Source organism: Rhea pennata, chromosome 1 (assembly GCF_028389875.1).
Source record: "Rhea pennata isolate bPtePen1 chromosome 1, bPtePen1.pri, whole genome shotgun sequence".
NCBI classification, from domain to species: Eukaryota; Metazoa; Chordata; class Aves; order Rheiformes; family Rheidae; genus Rhea; species Rhea pennata.
The window spans coordinates 14,687,618-14,704,276 of NC_084663.1; the positions used below are offsets into that span (position 1 = coordinate 14,687,618).

The 16,659-nt window shown below is 41.7% G+C and overlaps 1 protein-coding gene and 1 long non-coding RNA gene across 9 annotated transcripts in view; one reads left to right on the forward strand and one right to left on the reverse strand.

Annotated features, from left to right (window-relative positions):
• Positions 1–11,080, reverse strand: part of LOC134143724 (uncharacterized) — a 31,039-nt gene extending 19,959 nt beyond the window's left edge. For all 3 annotated transcript variants that reach the window (XR_009959176.1, XR_009959175.1, XR_009959174.1), the window contains exons 1-4: positions 10,479–11,080; positions 10,235–10,301; positions 9,029–9,483; positions 5,022–5,377 (exon numbers count right to left, since the gene is read on the reverse strand). This is a non-coding gene — a long non-coding RNA (uncharacterized LOC134143724). The remainder of the gene's footprint in view (positions 1–5,021; positions 5,378–9,028; positions 9,484–10,234; positions 10,302–10,478) is intronic.
• The window catches only part of KMT2E (lysine methyltransferase 2E (inactive)), a 69,490-nt gene continuing 62,968 nt past the window's right edge, over positions 10,138–16,659 (forward strand). For 4 of the 6 annotated variants that reach the window (XM_062581935.1, XM_062581926.1, XM_062581911.1 and 1 more), the window contains exon 1: positions 10,150–12,146. The gene's annotated coding sequence lies outside the window, so the exon portion shown is untranslated. Of the gene's footprint in view, positions 12,147–16,659 lie in introns of all 6 variants that reach the window. The other 2 variants (XM_062581950.1, XM_062581941.1) reach the window with 2 other exon arrangements.

The window sequence follows — 16,659 nt, forward strand, 5'->3', positions numbered from 1 at the left end:
TAGACTGTGCTAAGTTCTGTTTAACTGCTGTATTCGTAAACTGAAGTCAATATTCCTGTATAGCAGAATCAAGATTTACCAGTCACAATTTGTTGAAACTTAAGTGAAACATAGCATTTACAAGTTCTAAGGTGTGCTTACAAGCTTCATCAATCCATTTTCCTTGCAAGGCAAAAGCTCTAACCACTAAGCCAGCAGCTATTTTAAAAAGCTACAGAAAGAAAAGTGGAGAATGAACATTTAGTTCCAGCAAGGGATTCAAAGTAAAGGCAATGCCTAATTAGAGATAAGCATCCTTCTTCTATGCTGTTCATTTCTGACCATCTTCCCTATTCCCCATTCAGTTTGTTTCCATGGCTCCTTTACGTGCTTAACACTGTCCATTTACTGCATAGGAAACCTGTGAGCTGGTTTTGGAGAAGTCTGGTAGGCAGGTGGGAATTCTGGCATAAAACTGGAACTCTTATGACCTAGCCTCCAGCCCAATCACTTTCCTTTGACATTTAAAAAATAACACAGATGACAACATAGGTCTCAAACAGTTTTAAGTTTGGGGAAAGTCCTGGAGTTAATAAAAAAAGCCCAAGTAGGTCTTTATGCTATAAACTAGCCCACTGTGGTATAACCATAGCCCATCTAGCCATACCAGCCTACAAAGCTGGGGAAGAGACAGTCGTGGAATGACATTCTAAACCCACAGAGAAATGGCTCCCACTTACCCTCTCTACTCCCAGAGACTTCAAGGCCTACTCAAATTTCACAGATGGGCAGGAAACCAAGTATTCCACGTGGCAGATTAAGTGTTAGAAATTCATAAGACTTCAGAGATGGGTTCTCAGCAGGAAGGAAGTTATAGTGAAATGCAAGACTAATCTGTGTTTCCCTCCACAAGCTCCATAAAACAAATGGGGTGAGGGGTGGGTAGGAGGTGGCGGGAAATGACACAGGCTTTCCTGTTGCACACCAACTACAACCTGTGATGCACAAATGTGGTGCAACTATTTGAAATAAGGATGTTATTCATATGCAGAAGATTACCTCTAACTTGGTCTTTCAGAGTTCTGGAATTAGTAGAGTACAATCTCTCACTGCTTCTAATCCACTCTGAAGATAGCTTTCAGTCACTTAAAAGCCATATACTGTTAAAGGGCTACAGGTTAGGCCTGCTTATTTGACTGAAATTCAGCTCTCTTGGTTGTAAATGTCTTTCTTATACTCCATCTTGCTGTTAGAAGGCAGAACCTCTAATAATGATGTCCTCATAAACAAAGTGAAAGAGCTTTAAAATCCATCACTGTTGATCAGGAATACTTTTCTGATAAGTCTTTTCCAGTTAACATTAGAAATTATGCTCTCCATTTCAACCCACTTACCCTTTCTCCCTCCCCCTGGGGGGCTGCATTTACCTCTGAAATCTTAGACCATCCTCCATTTGGCACCTTATAATTATTCGTAAGCACTGTCATTCACATATCTATATTTAGAAATTTGATTGATTGTTTCATCTTTCACACACTGAAGAACATAAAGCTATTTTAGACAGGCTAAACGCTGTCAGGTATATGCTATGAAAGTTTGTTCACGTGAGTGTTTCATCCTTAACTTTTCTCCCCCACAACAGTTAAAAAGGCCACAATTCTCCTTTAATTGGGAAATACTTTCCTTGTATGACTAGAGCAAGATTTAACCTTTGAAGAACTATCTTAAAAGTGCTCCTAAGCAATAAAAAAAAAGTTCCTCTTCATTCTAAGGCCTACTGGGCATACCCAGAACTCAGAACCAACCAGAATTCCCAGAACAGAGCAGAAAGAAAAAAGGCCTACTAGAATTACCCTTTTGGGTATCAAGTTCAGCTCTGACTTTTGGTTCTGTGACATTCTATTTATGTATTTGGGAGTGTCAGTGAAAGGACTGATCAGCCACAGAGTATCAACTCCAAAAAATACTCATTTTTCCATTGTAAACCCCCCCCCCCCAAAAAAAAGTCTACTTTAAACTGTGTGACTTCAGCCATCCCTTAATGGCTTCGACTTTTAAATACAGAATGGCTTCTGAACATCTGTGAGGCTGAAGTATCCAAGTTTGCAACATGCTATTTCTAGGAGGATACAACAGATGTTTTACATGTGTTAATATGTACATCCTATTCCAAACAGGATGTAGAGTTTACTTGTAATGACTGCAATCACCACTTAATTGTTGCTCAACACTATTCTAGCAGAAAGCAGAGGCACCCAGAGCAAGACACACACTTCCTGTTAAACAAGCCACTAGATCTATCAGAAAAATATCAGAAATCTGAGACACAGGCTTGTAATTCACAGTAGGCTAGGTAAGGCAGAGCCATTAAACTGAATGGAAAAGAACTCTAGCCAGGCAACACAAATGTGGGTTTTTTGTTTTGTTTTGTTGTATTCTAGAACTATTTTCTCTTTACCAATGTTGCAGCATCACAGAATTACTGAATTTAAATGACATGTTAAACTTAATTTGGACATTCAAACCAACTTAAGCATAAAACAAAGTGCAGCTGCAGGAAAAATACCCCCCAAGCAGATCATCTCATCCTGCAGTTAAGAAAGCAAGGTTAAAACAGGTCTAGTGCTGAGTTTTCCTTAAAAACTAACATTTGCCCTACAAGGCAAAATTTAGATAACTGATACCAAAGAGAACAGGCTAACTACTTTGTTTATTTAAATGAGAATAAGTTTATTAACATATGATACTACTGAAATAGAAAACAAGACCAAGGTAGTTAACACCTGTACTTCCAAGACCAAGAATACTCATAGTGTGCAATCTGAGGGAAATAGTGAAGGAGAGGCTTGCTTGTTCTAACCCTGCATAATCAACTCTTAGAAACAGTACACCCTTACTATATCTTTCAGAGTACAATTCTAATGATACTGTACTTTGAGATACCCATTCCCTCCCAGTTAGGTCTATGCCAGCAACTCTTCTCCTGTTTAACAAGTCTCTTGATCAAAGAGCAGAAGGCATGAAGAACTCAATGCATTTATTTTTCCACTGTACAAGTCTTAGAGCCCTACATCTTTTTCTTCCTGTTCACAGTACTACTTAGCTCAACTTAAAATATTCCTCCTGGTTTCAAAAGACAAAGAAAATCAAGTCAAAATGCTTCAGTTAACCCTTATTTTTGCCTGAATACCATACCATTCTCTGAAGTGGTCCTTCAATTTTAGAATTATCTCACTATTACAACCTATATTATACCTATACCTATATTTAGTATTTATATTTCAGAATAAGCCTGAAGCAGATCGTCTGGTACAAAAAGGAAAACTCAAATACTAAAACATTTACAGAACCTACTGCATACAGAACCTAGTTGCATTTTATGCAACTTTTTCAAGTGCTAATGCAAATTTGGAATTGCTACATGTATCATACAACTGCATTAATTGAGTTACTGAAACTCAGTAGTAGATTAAGAAGCAAGCCCTCTTAAGACTCACCAGAATGAGCGTACCATTACATAAAGGTTCTGCCTCTTAATTCTTCTTGTAGTCTGTTAAATGTAAGAGGAATTTGGATGATTAATATCCTATCACTTGTTCCACTGAAGTTTAAGATGGTTTGTCAAACTTCAAATCTGTAGCCTTAATTATAGGTTGTTATAGCCAGTGACTCAACAGCCCACTGCCACTATTTTCCAGTTATAGTTATTTTCCCTCTCCAACAGAGGTTAGTCCAGATTTAAATTTGCTATCTCTATTAAAGAGGAGAGACTCCAAGTTCAAAAACTGTCATCAGGAGCCACAGTGTCTAGTCCCAGCCACATGAAGTATAGCCTTTCCTATGCTTGTGCAAAGATAGGAGACAGAAGTGTTTCTCAGAAACAGTTTAAAAATAGGATCTGACAACTGCCCAGCATGCCTTTATAAGCTTACAAGCTTGCTTCAGCATATGAATGCTGGAATGGCAAAGTGCAGCTTTGGAGATTAATTCAAAGTGTGGCACCACACCAATAAAAGCAATACTTTCATTTTCTGAACAGAGTGGTCTCCTAAATCAGGATAACTGCTATAACAAGGTATGAGCAGTGTCTTATGAAGTGTTCTAACTGGAAGGACTATAGTGCATTTAGCTAGATGTTTTCAGAAACAAGAACCTGAAATCAACAGGAGAGCAGAGATGTAGACCAACAGTAGTACAGACACTGGGGCCCCCAAAGCAGCAGCAGAACTATTCTGTAGTTTAGCACTTACTAGAAAATGAAGGTGGTTAAAGATTGCTGTGCTAGAGACTAAATGATTATCTCAATCTCATGGATTAGCCATAGTCTCACTTACAGCCTCTTAAGGTTGTTGCTTGGGCAGCACTAGTAAAGCAGTACAGCTCTGCACCTCCAGCTTGTTTTATACTTCTGAATTTTGGGGAATCAGGAGACAGTGATCTAATCTGACAAGGAACATAGACAATAAGTTGGGGGGGGGTGGAAAAGCCTAAACAAAGCTTATTTTCAGACAGCTTTTCAGCTTATATTCCTTTGCTCTATAGCTACTGTACTAAAATCAGATCAGGCAGCTGTTAGAGTCAAACTGAACAGAAGTACAGACACTAGTTTTGGTAGATCAAATACTAAGAATGATGAACTCAAAGCTAAGCTACATTAGTTGTCAATTTATTGAAGTCTGCAAGAAGCTAATGCACTACTATAGCTGGTAGCACTTAGTGTTAGAATGGTATCTGTTCAAAGTGCACTGTTTTGCCATCAGTTTTCTGTACTTTTGAAACCCGAGTCCTATTAGGCCACACTGAGCAGACTACAGCAATCTTTAGAAACTAACCCTCTGAAAAAAGCAGGAAGTACCACACACAGGCTACATTCCTCCTTTTGCGTAACAGCTAATGCATTACTGCGTATCACTAAGAAGCTGCCAGGGCTTCCTTACTTGACCTCAGGAGTGCAGGAAATCAATTTGTTCACACTGTGATAGTTCCTTACATGTTAAGAATATACACATACACACATAAATTAAAAAAAAAAAATCCCTTACAGAAGTCATGTTAAGAAGTTTCAGTGGAGATAAGGAACCCCTTTCGTCAAACACCTAGCTTCTGAACTTGTGCAACTGATTAGTTTTAGAAGTTCACAAAAAAAAATGCAGATACTTGCTTTCCACGTGACAGGATGATCACCTTCACGGTGTAATTCTAGGATGCTGCAGCCTGCAGTTCAGCAGCTTCCCAACTCTAGCACATGCCAACTCCCAGCAAGTCTCTGAAAACAGTGCTTTCCCCATTTTCCTCCTACAGACAGTGGAATATCTTCAACTTTGAGCTCCTGAGGGTATTTGCACTGCTTGCATCTCCACATTGACTGAAAAACTGGTCTTCATTTGCTAGTTATTTTCTTAGGTTGCAAAAAAAAAAAAAAAAAAAAAAAAAAAAAAAAAAAAAGTTATTCACAGCATTTAGGGCTAGTTAGTGGTATTTTATATCCATGTTAGGACAACACCTCACTTGCTATGAAAGTAATTAACTTTACAGAGGTTAAGTAATGCCTTCCAAAACACTAGATCATGGTCAAAGGTGCTCTACTTCAATGTAGACCATGCTACAAGGAAACAAAAGCTACTGCTGCATTTCACTATTCAAAGTTTACCAGTCAGACAGACCTGGTCCAAATTCCCCCTAATCCTGGATTAGCTGGCCACATAACAGCTTGCAACTTGCTCCTTTTAGTTAAAAATTTGACAGTTTAGGAGGGCACTTGCTGGCTTGTGGAAAAATCCTTTAAAGCTCTGCTACAGTCCCAACATAAGAAACACCCCCACACACACACTCCACTACCACAACACAAGCCCTGAAGTGGCATGCAAAGAAAGTTCCTGCTCTGTCCTGCTGCAGGCTTAAGCCTTGACCACCATCCTCCCATATCAAGGTGAATCTGTTGACAGTCACTGGACCTGCTCTACAATATGCAAGGAATGCGTATTCATTTAACTAGTGATCACTGATCCACAGAGATCACAGGTTTGAACAAGATGATATCAGAATTCATACAGTTAATTCTTCACTGAACATCCCAGCTACTGGATTCCTGGCTATTTCTGAAACTAGCATGCTTACTCAAAGTTTTACTCTGTCCCAAATGAAATAAGCTCATTAAGTCTGAAATTCAGTGAAGACTTAACTGGAATTCTATTCCTTCCCAACTCTAGTCTAGTTAGTTTTGTAGACAACTATTTCTGAGTGGTAGCTAACAAGTTTCTGTCATCTACAACTGCAGGTCAATCGAGCACTACATTATACGCTCAAAAAACATTCAAGACTTTGCATATCTGATTCCTTTAGCACGGATTGTAGCGATTCCAGCTATAGTAGCCAGCCTTTAGGAGCTGCCTCCAAAATTCCCTCAAAATATTTTTACTGTACAAAAACCAACAAACAAAAAAGTCTTAATTCTACTAACAGTTTAAGCCAACATAACTCCACTCTCCCTGCAGCTGCTTCTTCCTATTCCTGTTCAAGCAGAATCGTCTGTAAAGGCCTGCAGTGGACACAGCCATAAGAAACAGACACCACACTATATCCTTTATAATTAGCTTTATGACAGATCTGTTATCCAACTCTACTTCCCACATGAACACTTGTGCCATCAAAAAAAGGGTGGTGCAGGAGCAAGAATGAACAGCTGGGAAGAGAGGCAGGATCATCTTTGAGCATTAGCACACTTCAAATGTTTCGGCTATGGCATTAATGCATGCTCAGATCTATTACACTTAGTATTGCACTACTTTCTCCCCTGTGTACCCTTGAACTCTTGTCAGACCTTTTGTAAGGCTAAAGGTAAACAGTGCTGTTTAAACAACAAGACTACCAAAGACAGGCCACATATACATGCACAGACAAGCTAACATTGTGACTTGGAACAAGTCTAACTGCCGGGGGGGGGGGGGAAGTCAATCACAATGCAGTTGTTAGAAGAACTCTAGAAGAACTCTAATTCTGCAGAAATTGTTTCTTGCTCTGGTAGGCTACCATAAATGCAAGCTATATGCCTGGTTTTACCCAGTCTGTCTCCTGCAGCTCCCTTTAGCCCAATTATCTTCTAGAGAAAAGTTATGTCTTTCATCAGACTGGCTATTGGGCAAGTTCTCCACTGAAGTTTCTGTCACAATAGTAGATGCATTTACTTTCAAATCATCCTCCTGCTCTAAGAGAACTCAGAATGCACCACAGGTCAGGCTATTTTGAGACTGCAACACTGCTGGAGCTACTGCTTTCTTGAAATCAGCCAATTCTGCTTCTCTAAGGATAGCTAATAAAGTAAGTCTTGTAACCAAAAGAATACTATGGCCTCTTTACAACTTGCATTTGTTTCTATAGCTTCATAGAAGCACAGACTCACCTGTTTAAGTACTGCTTTAATAAGCTACCACTTATATAGAGAAGTTAAAACAGTTCATTTACATCATGGTTCCCACACCAAAAATCTAGTGTCAACACGATAAAAAAAAAAATCCTCTTTTTGGTTGAAGTATTTAAAGCTCTATAGTGCCATAGTTAAACTTTATTTTTGAGTATTCTGTATGAAACACTAACAAATATTCAAATCTCTTCCTTGCAATGAGGTAAGCAACCATTTCTCATGTCACATTTACAGAATACAAGCATAAGCACTAAAAAAGTGAAGTGTATTTCCTGATTTTCAGTTCACATTGATGTTCTTCATTTAATACACTTACAAGGAAATACAACTGCAGGTCTCAGGTCAGTCAGTACTACAAAGGATCATCGCACATGGAAAGCTCTTCCGCAACCTTTTATTACAAAAGGAGCGTTTACTTGATGTCATTTTATGCCTATAGAGGCAGGATCAGCAGAGTCACTGAAGCATTTTGTCTGATAGCCTCCCCATAACGCTAGTAGAGCTTTGTCTACTGAAAATGGTGTTAAATTCAACACAACCTCTAAAACTCAAGAATCCTGCTCTTCAGAGTAGCCTGTGCAGAACAAAATTGGTTGACGCAATGCTCAGCTGACAGCCATCACCTGACACTCAGGGTTTTACTTTTAGGAAGCATAACATACATAAAAATTAGACTTAAATAAGACTTGAAACTTGCAAAAGCTTCATAGCACATCATGCTCAATTACTGCCTCCTTTATATAGCCTACAAAGGAAACATGTGCTGCTACTAGGCGTTTCCAATCCTGTTCCTCTACCCCCTCCCCCACTGCAACACACACATCCCCTATAGGCTATATCTAATATGGACTACTTACAGTAGCTCTCAAGTCTCCAGTCAGCTCTTATGTAACTGGACTCCACCTCATCATTTTTCTTACGTAACACATTAAGTAGCGTCCATTATACAGGAGTCTACTATATTAGTCATATAGCCAGTAACTTTCATTCCAGTAGTTCTCACACAATACATTCAAAAATTCAAGCTTTGTCTACTATTACACTAACACTGAATAAGACATTCACACCTATCTGGTAAGAACAAAGTTTATGAAAGACTAAGCTGAACAAACTACTAAGTTGAAAACATCCGCAGTTTTAAATTGTTTGTTGGGTTAGCTGCAACGGATAAAGTTACACTCTACCACACCAGAGTTAAGGCATGGAAGCAGGTGCTGAATTGCCTCAGAGACAGAAATAAAAAACAATCCGAACATTAACACATTGCATACTGTAAGAACAAAATAGTGATAGGATTAAAAAGCTTGCATTCTTCATTCCCACTTATCAGAACACAGGCAGACCTGGAAAATACATCTGTCCAATTTCCCACTCACCCATACTTGAGTGACAAGTTCATTTTCCTGCGAACCTCAGAAAAGATTGTACAAGGGACCTCTCCAAAGTATTTGTATACCAGAATTATTTTTCATTAGGCATATACGTGAACACCTACGTTAAAGAGACAGGCCATCTGCGGCCTAGCTCAGCACTACATGCCACATTACCCTACCAAAAAAAAAAAAAAAAAAAAAAAAAAAAAAAAAAAAAAGCTGCTCAACTCCTAAAATGGGTGGCAATAATACACACATAAAAGAATACTGATCCACTTCTTCATACAGAAATGCTGCTCACATAAAGCCATCAACAGCTTTCACTTTTCCACTTTCTTCTCCCGTGTACCCCCCAGCAAAGTAACATTTAAAATACAACATCCCACTCAGAAGAACAACTCTGCATACAGTCTGTACATTGGCCTCAGCTGTTTTAATGGAGATCATTTAAACTGAATCTTCCAGTAAATTAGCCCGAGGAAGCCAGCCTGCGCGTAAGAAAGTGCTCTTATACATGAGAAGGGGGAAGCCGAGAGAGAAGACCGAAGCGGGATCTGCGTTAGTAAAGGCGGCAGCCGCGGAGGCCGCGCAGCACCGCCTCCACGCCCGAGCGGAGCAGGCAGGCGCCCGCCGGAGACTTTCCCTTGCCGTGGGTAAAGCCTTGCGCAGAGAGGGGGCGGAATGGAAAGCTTCCCCAAGAGCAGCTACACCCTGGAGATGGGTGGAGAGAAAGGAGAGAAGCGAGAACCTTCCTCAGCAACAGCTACACCCTCGTGCATAAGGTTAACGGGGGGAGGGAAGAGGGAATCAACGCGGCAACGACCGTATTGTGCGGCGGGGGGAGGGGGGGGGGGGGGGGGAAGCACGGACTCTCCCGGGCGGCAGCCGCCGCCTCAGCCAGCTTGGGCTGCAGCCAAACCCCGCAAGAATGCAACGCGGTCACATGACCTCCGGCGGACGTGCAACTCCCTTCCCTCTCCAGGGAGACCCTGCGCCATCTTGCACTGACGCAGTTACAAATGCAGGCGCAAAGTTGCTCCTCTCTCGCTCTTCCCTCGCTCCTCTCCTCACAGCCCCAGCATTATTTGGGAAGGGGAAGCCACGGCCCTCTCCCGCTTTCCTTTTCACGAGGTCTTCAGGGATGCCCTGCCCGTGAAGTCCTCCCTCGCGCGGGGATCATGGCGCCCGTTTTCTCCCTTTGCACCAGCCTCCCCCTACAGCTCCCCAACCCTGCCCAGCTGCGGCTGCCCCTGCTGCAGGATGATGTCAGCGCCAGCCAATCAGAGCGCGCCGGGGCAGCCCAGCCAGCCCGCCTATTGGCTTCCGCAAAGCTCCCTCCCCCCTCCTGACTCAGTCCCCGCCGCGGTTCGCTGCGGAGACGCGGCCAAAGCAGAAGTGGGGGGAGGGGAATAGGAGGGGAAGGGAAAAAAACCCTACACAAAAAACCGACAACCAAACCCACCAAGACGCCAGCCGCCATTTCGCGCAACAACAGGCAGAACCCGAGCGAGCAGCCCCAGCCAAGCGCCCTAAGGAGAGAGAGAAAGAGAGAAACAGAGACACACGCATAGAAGAGTTAGACAGGAAAAAATACCCATAGACTCCGCCATGATCACAAGACGTTTAATCACCCCCCTCCTCCCTCAGACTCAATGCCCCATTACAGCCGCCTCCTCTGCGTCCAACCAGCTAGCAGATCCCTTCACCTCGGCTCCCTCCTGCCGCAGCAGTAGCTGTTTAGAGCCCCAAACTCTCTCTGCCCAAGGTGTGGGGGGAGGCTAGTCTATGGCGCTGCTGCTAACTGCTTCTCCAGTCACCCGATTGTGGCGGCTCCATCGAGGCAGGGTAAGAGCTGCCAGCCCAGCTTTTATCTGGTGCCCCGAGTTTGCGCACTGAAGGAGGCTCGCTCAGCCCCTGGTGGGCGTCGAATGAAACCCCAGCCGCCGCCTCCCCTCCCTCAATCAGCCGTATCGCTGGAGGGGCTGAAGCCGGGCAGGGAATGCAGGGCGGTGTGCGGGCAGAGCCGGAGCGGGGAGGGGATACGGGGTAAGGCACGGCAGCTCCCTGCAAACAGGAGAGGCTGCGTCTGTCCCGAAAGGCGGAATGAGCCTCTCGCTTTGCCAGCTCTCAGTGGTCCAGATAAAAGCAGTCCGTACCTGCTAGGTGCCATTCCCTAGAGGGGAAACTAGAGTCATTCACTGCTCCTCTCGTTCCCTGGAGAAACGAAACGCCTTCAGCGAGCGTTGTTTCACGCCAGCACTCGCTTTAAGGGGAAAAAAAAAAAAAAAAAACAAAAAACTCTTTCCCTGTTTCCCACTTGCCTGCTATGAGCCTTATACGCTCCGGGGAAGATTTTCAGCCTGAAGCGTCTATTGACAGAAGAGATTCACTCAGCCCCTCCATGTCGCCCTGAACAGGATCAGTCAAACCTCTCGCTCCCTCCCCTTTTTCGTTCGCCCCCTCCTTCCCCGCCCCTGAAATTAGTTCCTCCGAATGTGGGATCCAGGGAGTCTGTCCGGCTGTCCGTATGCTTTTTGTCGCGAAAATTTACTCCTCGGGTTGAGAGAAAGGATGGACGTGAGGAGGAAGCCGGGCAAAGGCGGGGGGGGGGGAGCGGGAGGAGAGGACAGACGTGCAGCGCAGCTGCCCCAGAGGATGCAGTTCTGAGTCAGACATCCTCCCGCTCGCGCTCGGACTCCCACGAGAGCACAGGGGACGGAGCCCCCGCCCCTCCCGCGCAGCCCGCGCCTCGAGAGCTGCGGGTCGCCCCCAGCAGCAGCCCAGGCAGCACCCGCCCCACTCCCCCGCACACCTCCACGCCGTCCCCCCTGCCCAGCCACTGCTGCAGCCCAGGGTCTCGGGACCCAAGGCGTTTACTCTAACAAGCGAAGAGCTTTTGTAAAATGGACACTGGGGGCTTGGCGGGTGCAGACTGCGCTCCAGCCCACAAGCAAAATGGCGGCTGTTTGGCTTCGCCTTGGTAACCCTGCCCCTGCCAGGCGGGGCGGGGAGCCCCGTGCAGGGGGAGGGAGGGGAGAGTGGACGCCATTTTCCCAGAGAGAGGCAGTGACATAGAAGGGAGCGTAGGAGGCTGGAAGGAGGGAGACACGGGAGCAGCGGCGGCAGCGGGGTTTGTACGTAGGTCCCAAGGCAAAGGCGCTTCTTAGCTGGTCCCTGTAGGGTTTTGTGCATCGAGCTCGTTTTGGGGGGAGGGGGGTCTCCTCTTTCCGTTTTCTTTCTTCTGGCAGAGTCTGCTGAGGGTTGAGTCCCGCCTAGGGTAGGGGTATTCGCAGTGGGGCTGTTGCATTGTTTTGGTTGGGGTAGAAAAGGGGCTCAGCTGAGGGGTCCTGCTGCCTGGCCTGTGACCATTACAGGTGAGTCCTCGGTTATTACTAAGGTATTCTGCTGTGGGTGCTTTGGGGAAGGGGGTGTCAAAAAGGGACTGAAATGTGATGGGGAACATTTTGATATCGTCTTTTAGAGAATGACTCCTTTCCCACTGAAATGTATTTAAATTCTGTTTAAGTTGCCTTGATTTTTCTTTCTCATTTTGTAGGGTTTGGTTAAAAAATGGCAGGGTGTCGCTATATCTTGTGAATATGGCGGGTTACTGTAACTAGAGGAGCTGAGGAGAATTTTTTGGCAGTTATGCCAGATTTGTGCATTGTGCTTGGAAAAAGAGCCAGAAGAAGCTATTATGTGACAATATACCTTTCCTTGGACTCGAGGTTTTAAGAACGGGTTTGCGTGTTATTGGGACTGCGTATTGAGTTTTGTGAAGCTTAGGGAAATCCATTCTGTTCCTTCATCCTGTATATATTTGCTTTGTGGTACTAAAATGGCTCATTATAGGCCTAATCTCTCTGCTTTCCACACCCCCGCCTCCTTTCCTCCCTGTCTGCTAATATCTCTGCTTCATAGTGTAACCTGGACAAACGGCAAACAGTCTAAAAGTGTTTCTGTGCCATTTTTTTAAGAGGATCATTCTTCCCACCCCTCTGTCTTGAGATTGTAAGTAGTTATATTAGTGCATCCCTTGTTTTAGTTTCTACAGCTGGCATTTGTGTTGCTTGGGTGGCATATCTTCATCTTTTCCTAAAAAAAAAAAAAATGTGGAGCAGACCCTATTGCAGCAGACATAGGGAAGGAGAAACAAACGGTTCACTGTGTAGTACTAAATAGGGTAGAGAAACATAATATAGCTTGATTATAAAGGTCCTGTATTCCCCCATACACAGCCATTAGGGAATATGCGGTGGCTAAAAGCACTGAGGTCTCTAACATGTAGTATATTTCATTTTATTAAAGGCAGAACTTTAGTACTTCATCTGGATTTAATGTTTTAGTCTGTTTATTTACGTTATTTTAGAGGAATTAATAATGAAACATTTTTGTTATTCAGGGCTCAGATCAGAGAAAAAAAAGATATATCTCTGGCTGTACTTATAATACACAGTTATTTGGTTTTAAACACCATACTTCTAAAGTTACTTTTTAAAAAATGTGGAGCAAATTTTTTAATTTCCCTCTTTTGTCCTTTAGAGATTCTAAAAATGGCGGCCTCAGGCTGATGTTGTGGTAATCTAATCAGCTCGGGTCTTCCACACCCCATGCAGTGCGTTTGTCTGCAGCATATTACAGTCTTATTATGTTTAAATGAAAAGACTCTTCCCTTCAAATAACATACAAAACATCTCTTGACTTTACTGCGATTTAAAAATGCTGTGTTCCAGCTGATTAATTTTATTGGTTATGTGTGTGAAAGGCAAGTGAACGAGACCACTCTCGTCGGGGAAAAGGGGGGGTGGAAAGAGGCAACAGACTCGAGCAGCTTCTTTGAGGGGTGTGTATAGGTTTCTGTAAGGTGATATGTATGTCAGTTTATTAATTTGGAAAACCTGTGTTTGTGATAAGTAGGTTCTTCTTTATGCAAGTCCATCCTATTATTAATATAAAAGTAGTAATATTTATCAAAGTAAGGAGAGGATTAAGATCATAAAACAGCCAACTAAATTCTTTGTGGAATCTCTTTTGTGAATGTCATGTTCGTCTTCCAGGAAATACCTTTGCTGGATATCACGTAGTAATTCCATATATTCATAGTTTGGGAATAGTAGAAGAACTTAATACTTAAGGAAATAATTCAGGCAAGATTATAACCTGTTACTTAATATTAAGGTAAAGAATTTCTTCTGCCACAATATAATCCTGATATTAGACTTTTTTCTTGAGTTAATGTTGTATATCACAATATAAACTATATATGTGGTAACACAAATACTGAGTAAAAGTGTAATTCCTCATCTATAATTCTCTTCCTAAATGAAATATGAACCTTTTAGTATCACCACTATAAATATGTTTGGGTGGGGGTAGGGAGGTCACAAGGATTTATTATTTGATAGTTGGTGTAGTGTGCTCTGACAGAAGCTGCAAACACTATAAACTGTATGTTTAAACAAAAAAAGAAAAGAAATATTTTTTTTCTTTCCCCTTCCCTCTCTGTCTCACTGTCTCTTTTTTTTTGTTTGTTTTCTTTTTCCTTTTTTTTTTTAAGCCTGTCTTTAATCTCATCCTTGGTTTAATGAGGTATAAATTTCTGTTCTAGTATAGCTTTGGAACCTTCTGGATTTAAACAATCAAAAGTGAAGTACTGAAATGGCAAATCTGTCTTCAATTCCCGGAGAACTTTAATTTAGATCTTTCATGTGTTTGAAAGTATTGATGTGTGGTTTAAGGTATACCTGAAGTTGAACAACAAGATAGTAAGACTTTTAGAGATGAGTGTAGTTAATGCATGCATTTCATGTGTTTTGAGGCCAAAGGCTGAGTGATTTCAACCACCAAGTGATGCATTAATGGTCCAGTAATGCATGCTCCCATCATACCTTCCTTATAGGAATTTCACTTTTGAATAAGCCATGTCTTACAGTCTATTTATTTAAAAGCAGATAAATGAGTTTCTAAAGGGTGGACATACGGGCAGTTTTAGAAACCTTTTTGCATTTCCTTCCACCTCTAGCTTTAAAGCGCCTGTTCTGGTGAATGAGTTTTTTACCATTACAACTTCGAGGGCTATATGGCCCCTGTTAATATCTGCCTCCATGGCCTCAGTCATGTTCTCAGGCAGGCTTCTGATTAAAGATTAAGCTCAAAAGAAACAATTTTGTACACTTACCGAAAGTGTTCTCAAAAACAGGAAATTGATGTGCATACTAAAATTTTCTGCCTCATAGGTTGCAAATTTTATGCACTACGACCCTTTTGGGAATTGGGAGATCTTCCAGAGATTTCCTGTATGAGTTTGAGTGAGTCAAATTATCCTTTGTGACTCAGTTTCTCCATTTGTAAAATAGATCACAGATCTGTTTTAAGGAGACAATATTACTAAGGAAATACTAGCCTTATTTTTTTAAAACACTGAACTACTTTGGTCTCAATTGTTGCAGTAGGGTCTGTTCATGAAGATGAAATAATCTTTTCCCCAAACCAGCCCTCCTCCAACAACCTACTCACAAAACTACTTAGAAGAGATAAGGCTTGAAATCGCAATTTCTTTTTTAAAAAAATATTTCCATTTTACAAACATTGTTACAAATGCCATTTTCTAAATATTATAATAATCTGGACTTTAGTCCTAAAAACATTTATGTATCTTTAGCTGTTCAGATCTGCTGGAAAAATCTGCTTAACTGTCATAGCTGAATGCATTTGGGGAATTTTTTTGGCCATCTGGGAAACTTCAGAGGAAAAATAATACTAGCTTCCCCTCCTACCCCCCCGCCAACTGTAAGGAAAACTACCAAGATTTGGACTACTGTTAGGGGTTGTATTACTTTATATCTGTAGTTCAGTTTCGGTACCTACAACTGAGTTAATATTCTGTTGGAAAGCGACGGAAATACAGAACTTGGTGTCAGATTGAAGGTTTTAGCATATCTCTAGGCCTGTTCTCAGTATGATTTAAACAGAGTCTTAATATTACATCTGTAGTAATAGGAACTTTGGTATGCCTATTTGTGGGACTTAGTTAAGTAGTAGTGTAAGTAATTTTAGAATTGTGCCATTGTTCTTAATAGACTAGTGTAAATGAAGGCTTAATTAAAATATTTTACTGTTGCCATGAAACATTCTGGCAAAATGGAATGAGGGCTAGATCACTAAAGATGTAAAATAACTTTCTTAAAAGCCAATTCAGACTTCTGGAGAGAGTCTAAGCTGTTTTATTCATCTGTCACAGATACAAATGTGTATTTGTGAATCTCTCAAAAGCAAATTTTGTTGGTCTATGTTTTTGAAACAGGTATTGTTTTTAAATATTTCAATCATACAAATAATAGTTTTGCCTCATTGCTGAAAATGAAACTTAATTTTTTGTGTAGAGCTGCCTAACTTGTTTCAGCATCTGTAGAATATGTATTAAGGAGGGGAAAAAAAAGGATTTTTATATATTTTTATATATTACAGAGCATTCAAAAGAATGTTTATGGTATTAAGCTATTGAATAGTGTAACATGAATGTTTCTAATTACATGAATGTTCGCGTACTTTTGTGTTCTTGTTCTTACTAACCAAAAATCTTACCCACAGAAGCTAAGCTAATCTCTTTCAGGATCCATAATTCTGCTCATGACCTTCATTTTGCAAAAAATGCTGCTATAATCACTTTCAAAGACTAAACTATTGTTACTTTTGAGGCATAACAAACAAGTTTACTTAAATAAAGATTGTCAGGGTTTCATATACTTGTTAGTAGGTACTGAGATTATTTTTCTTTCCTTTAACAGCAGATCAACATAAAAGATTCGTAAATGAAAGTGGAGATAACTTAAGCTCTGCAGCTTGTTACATCTTAATAACTGAGGTTATCTGTAAACCTTTGAAGAT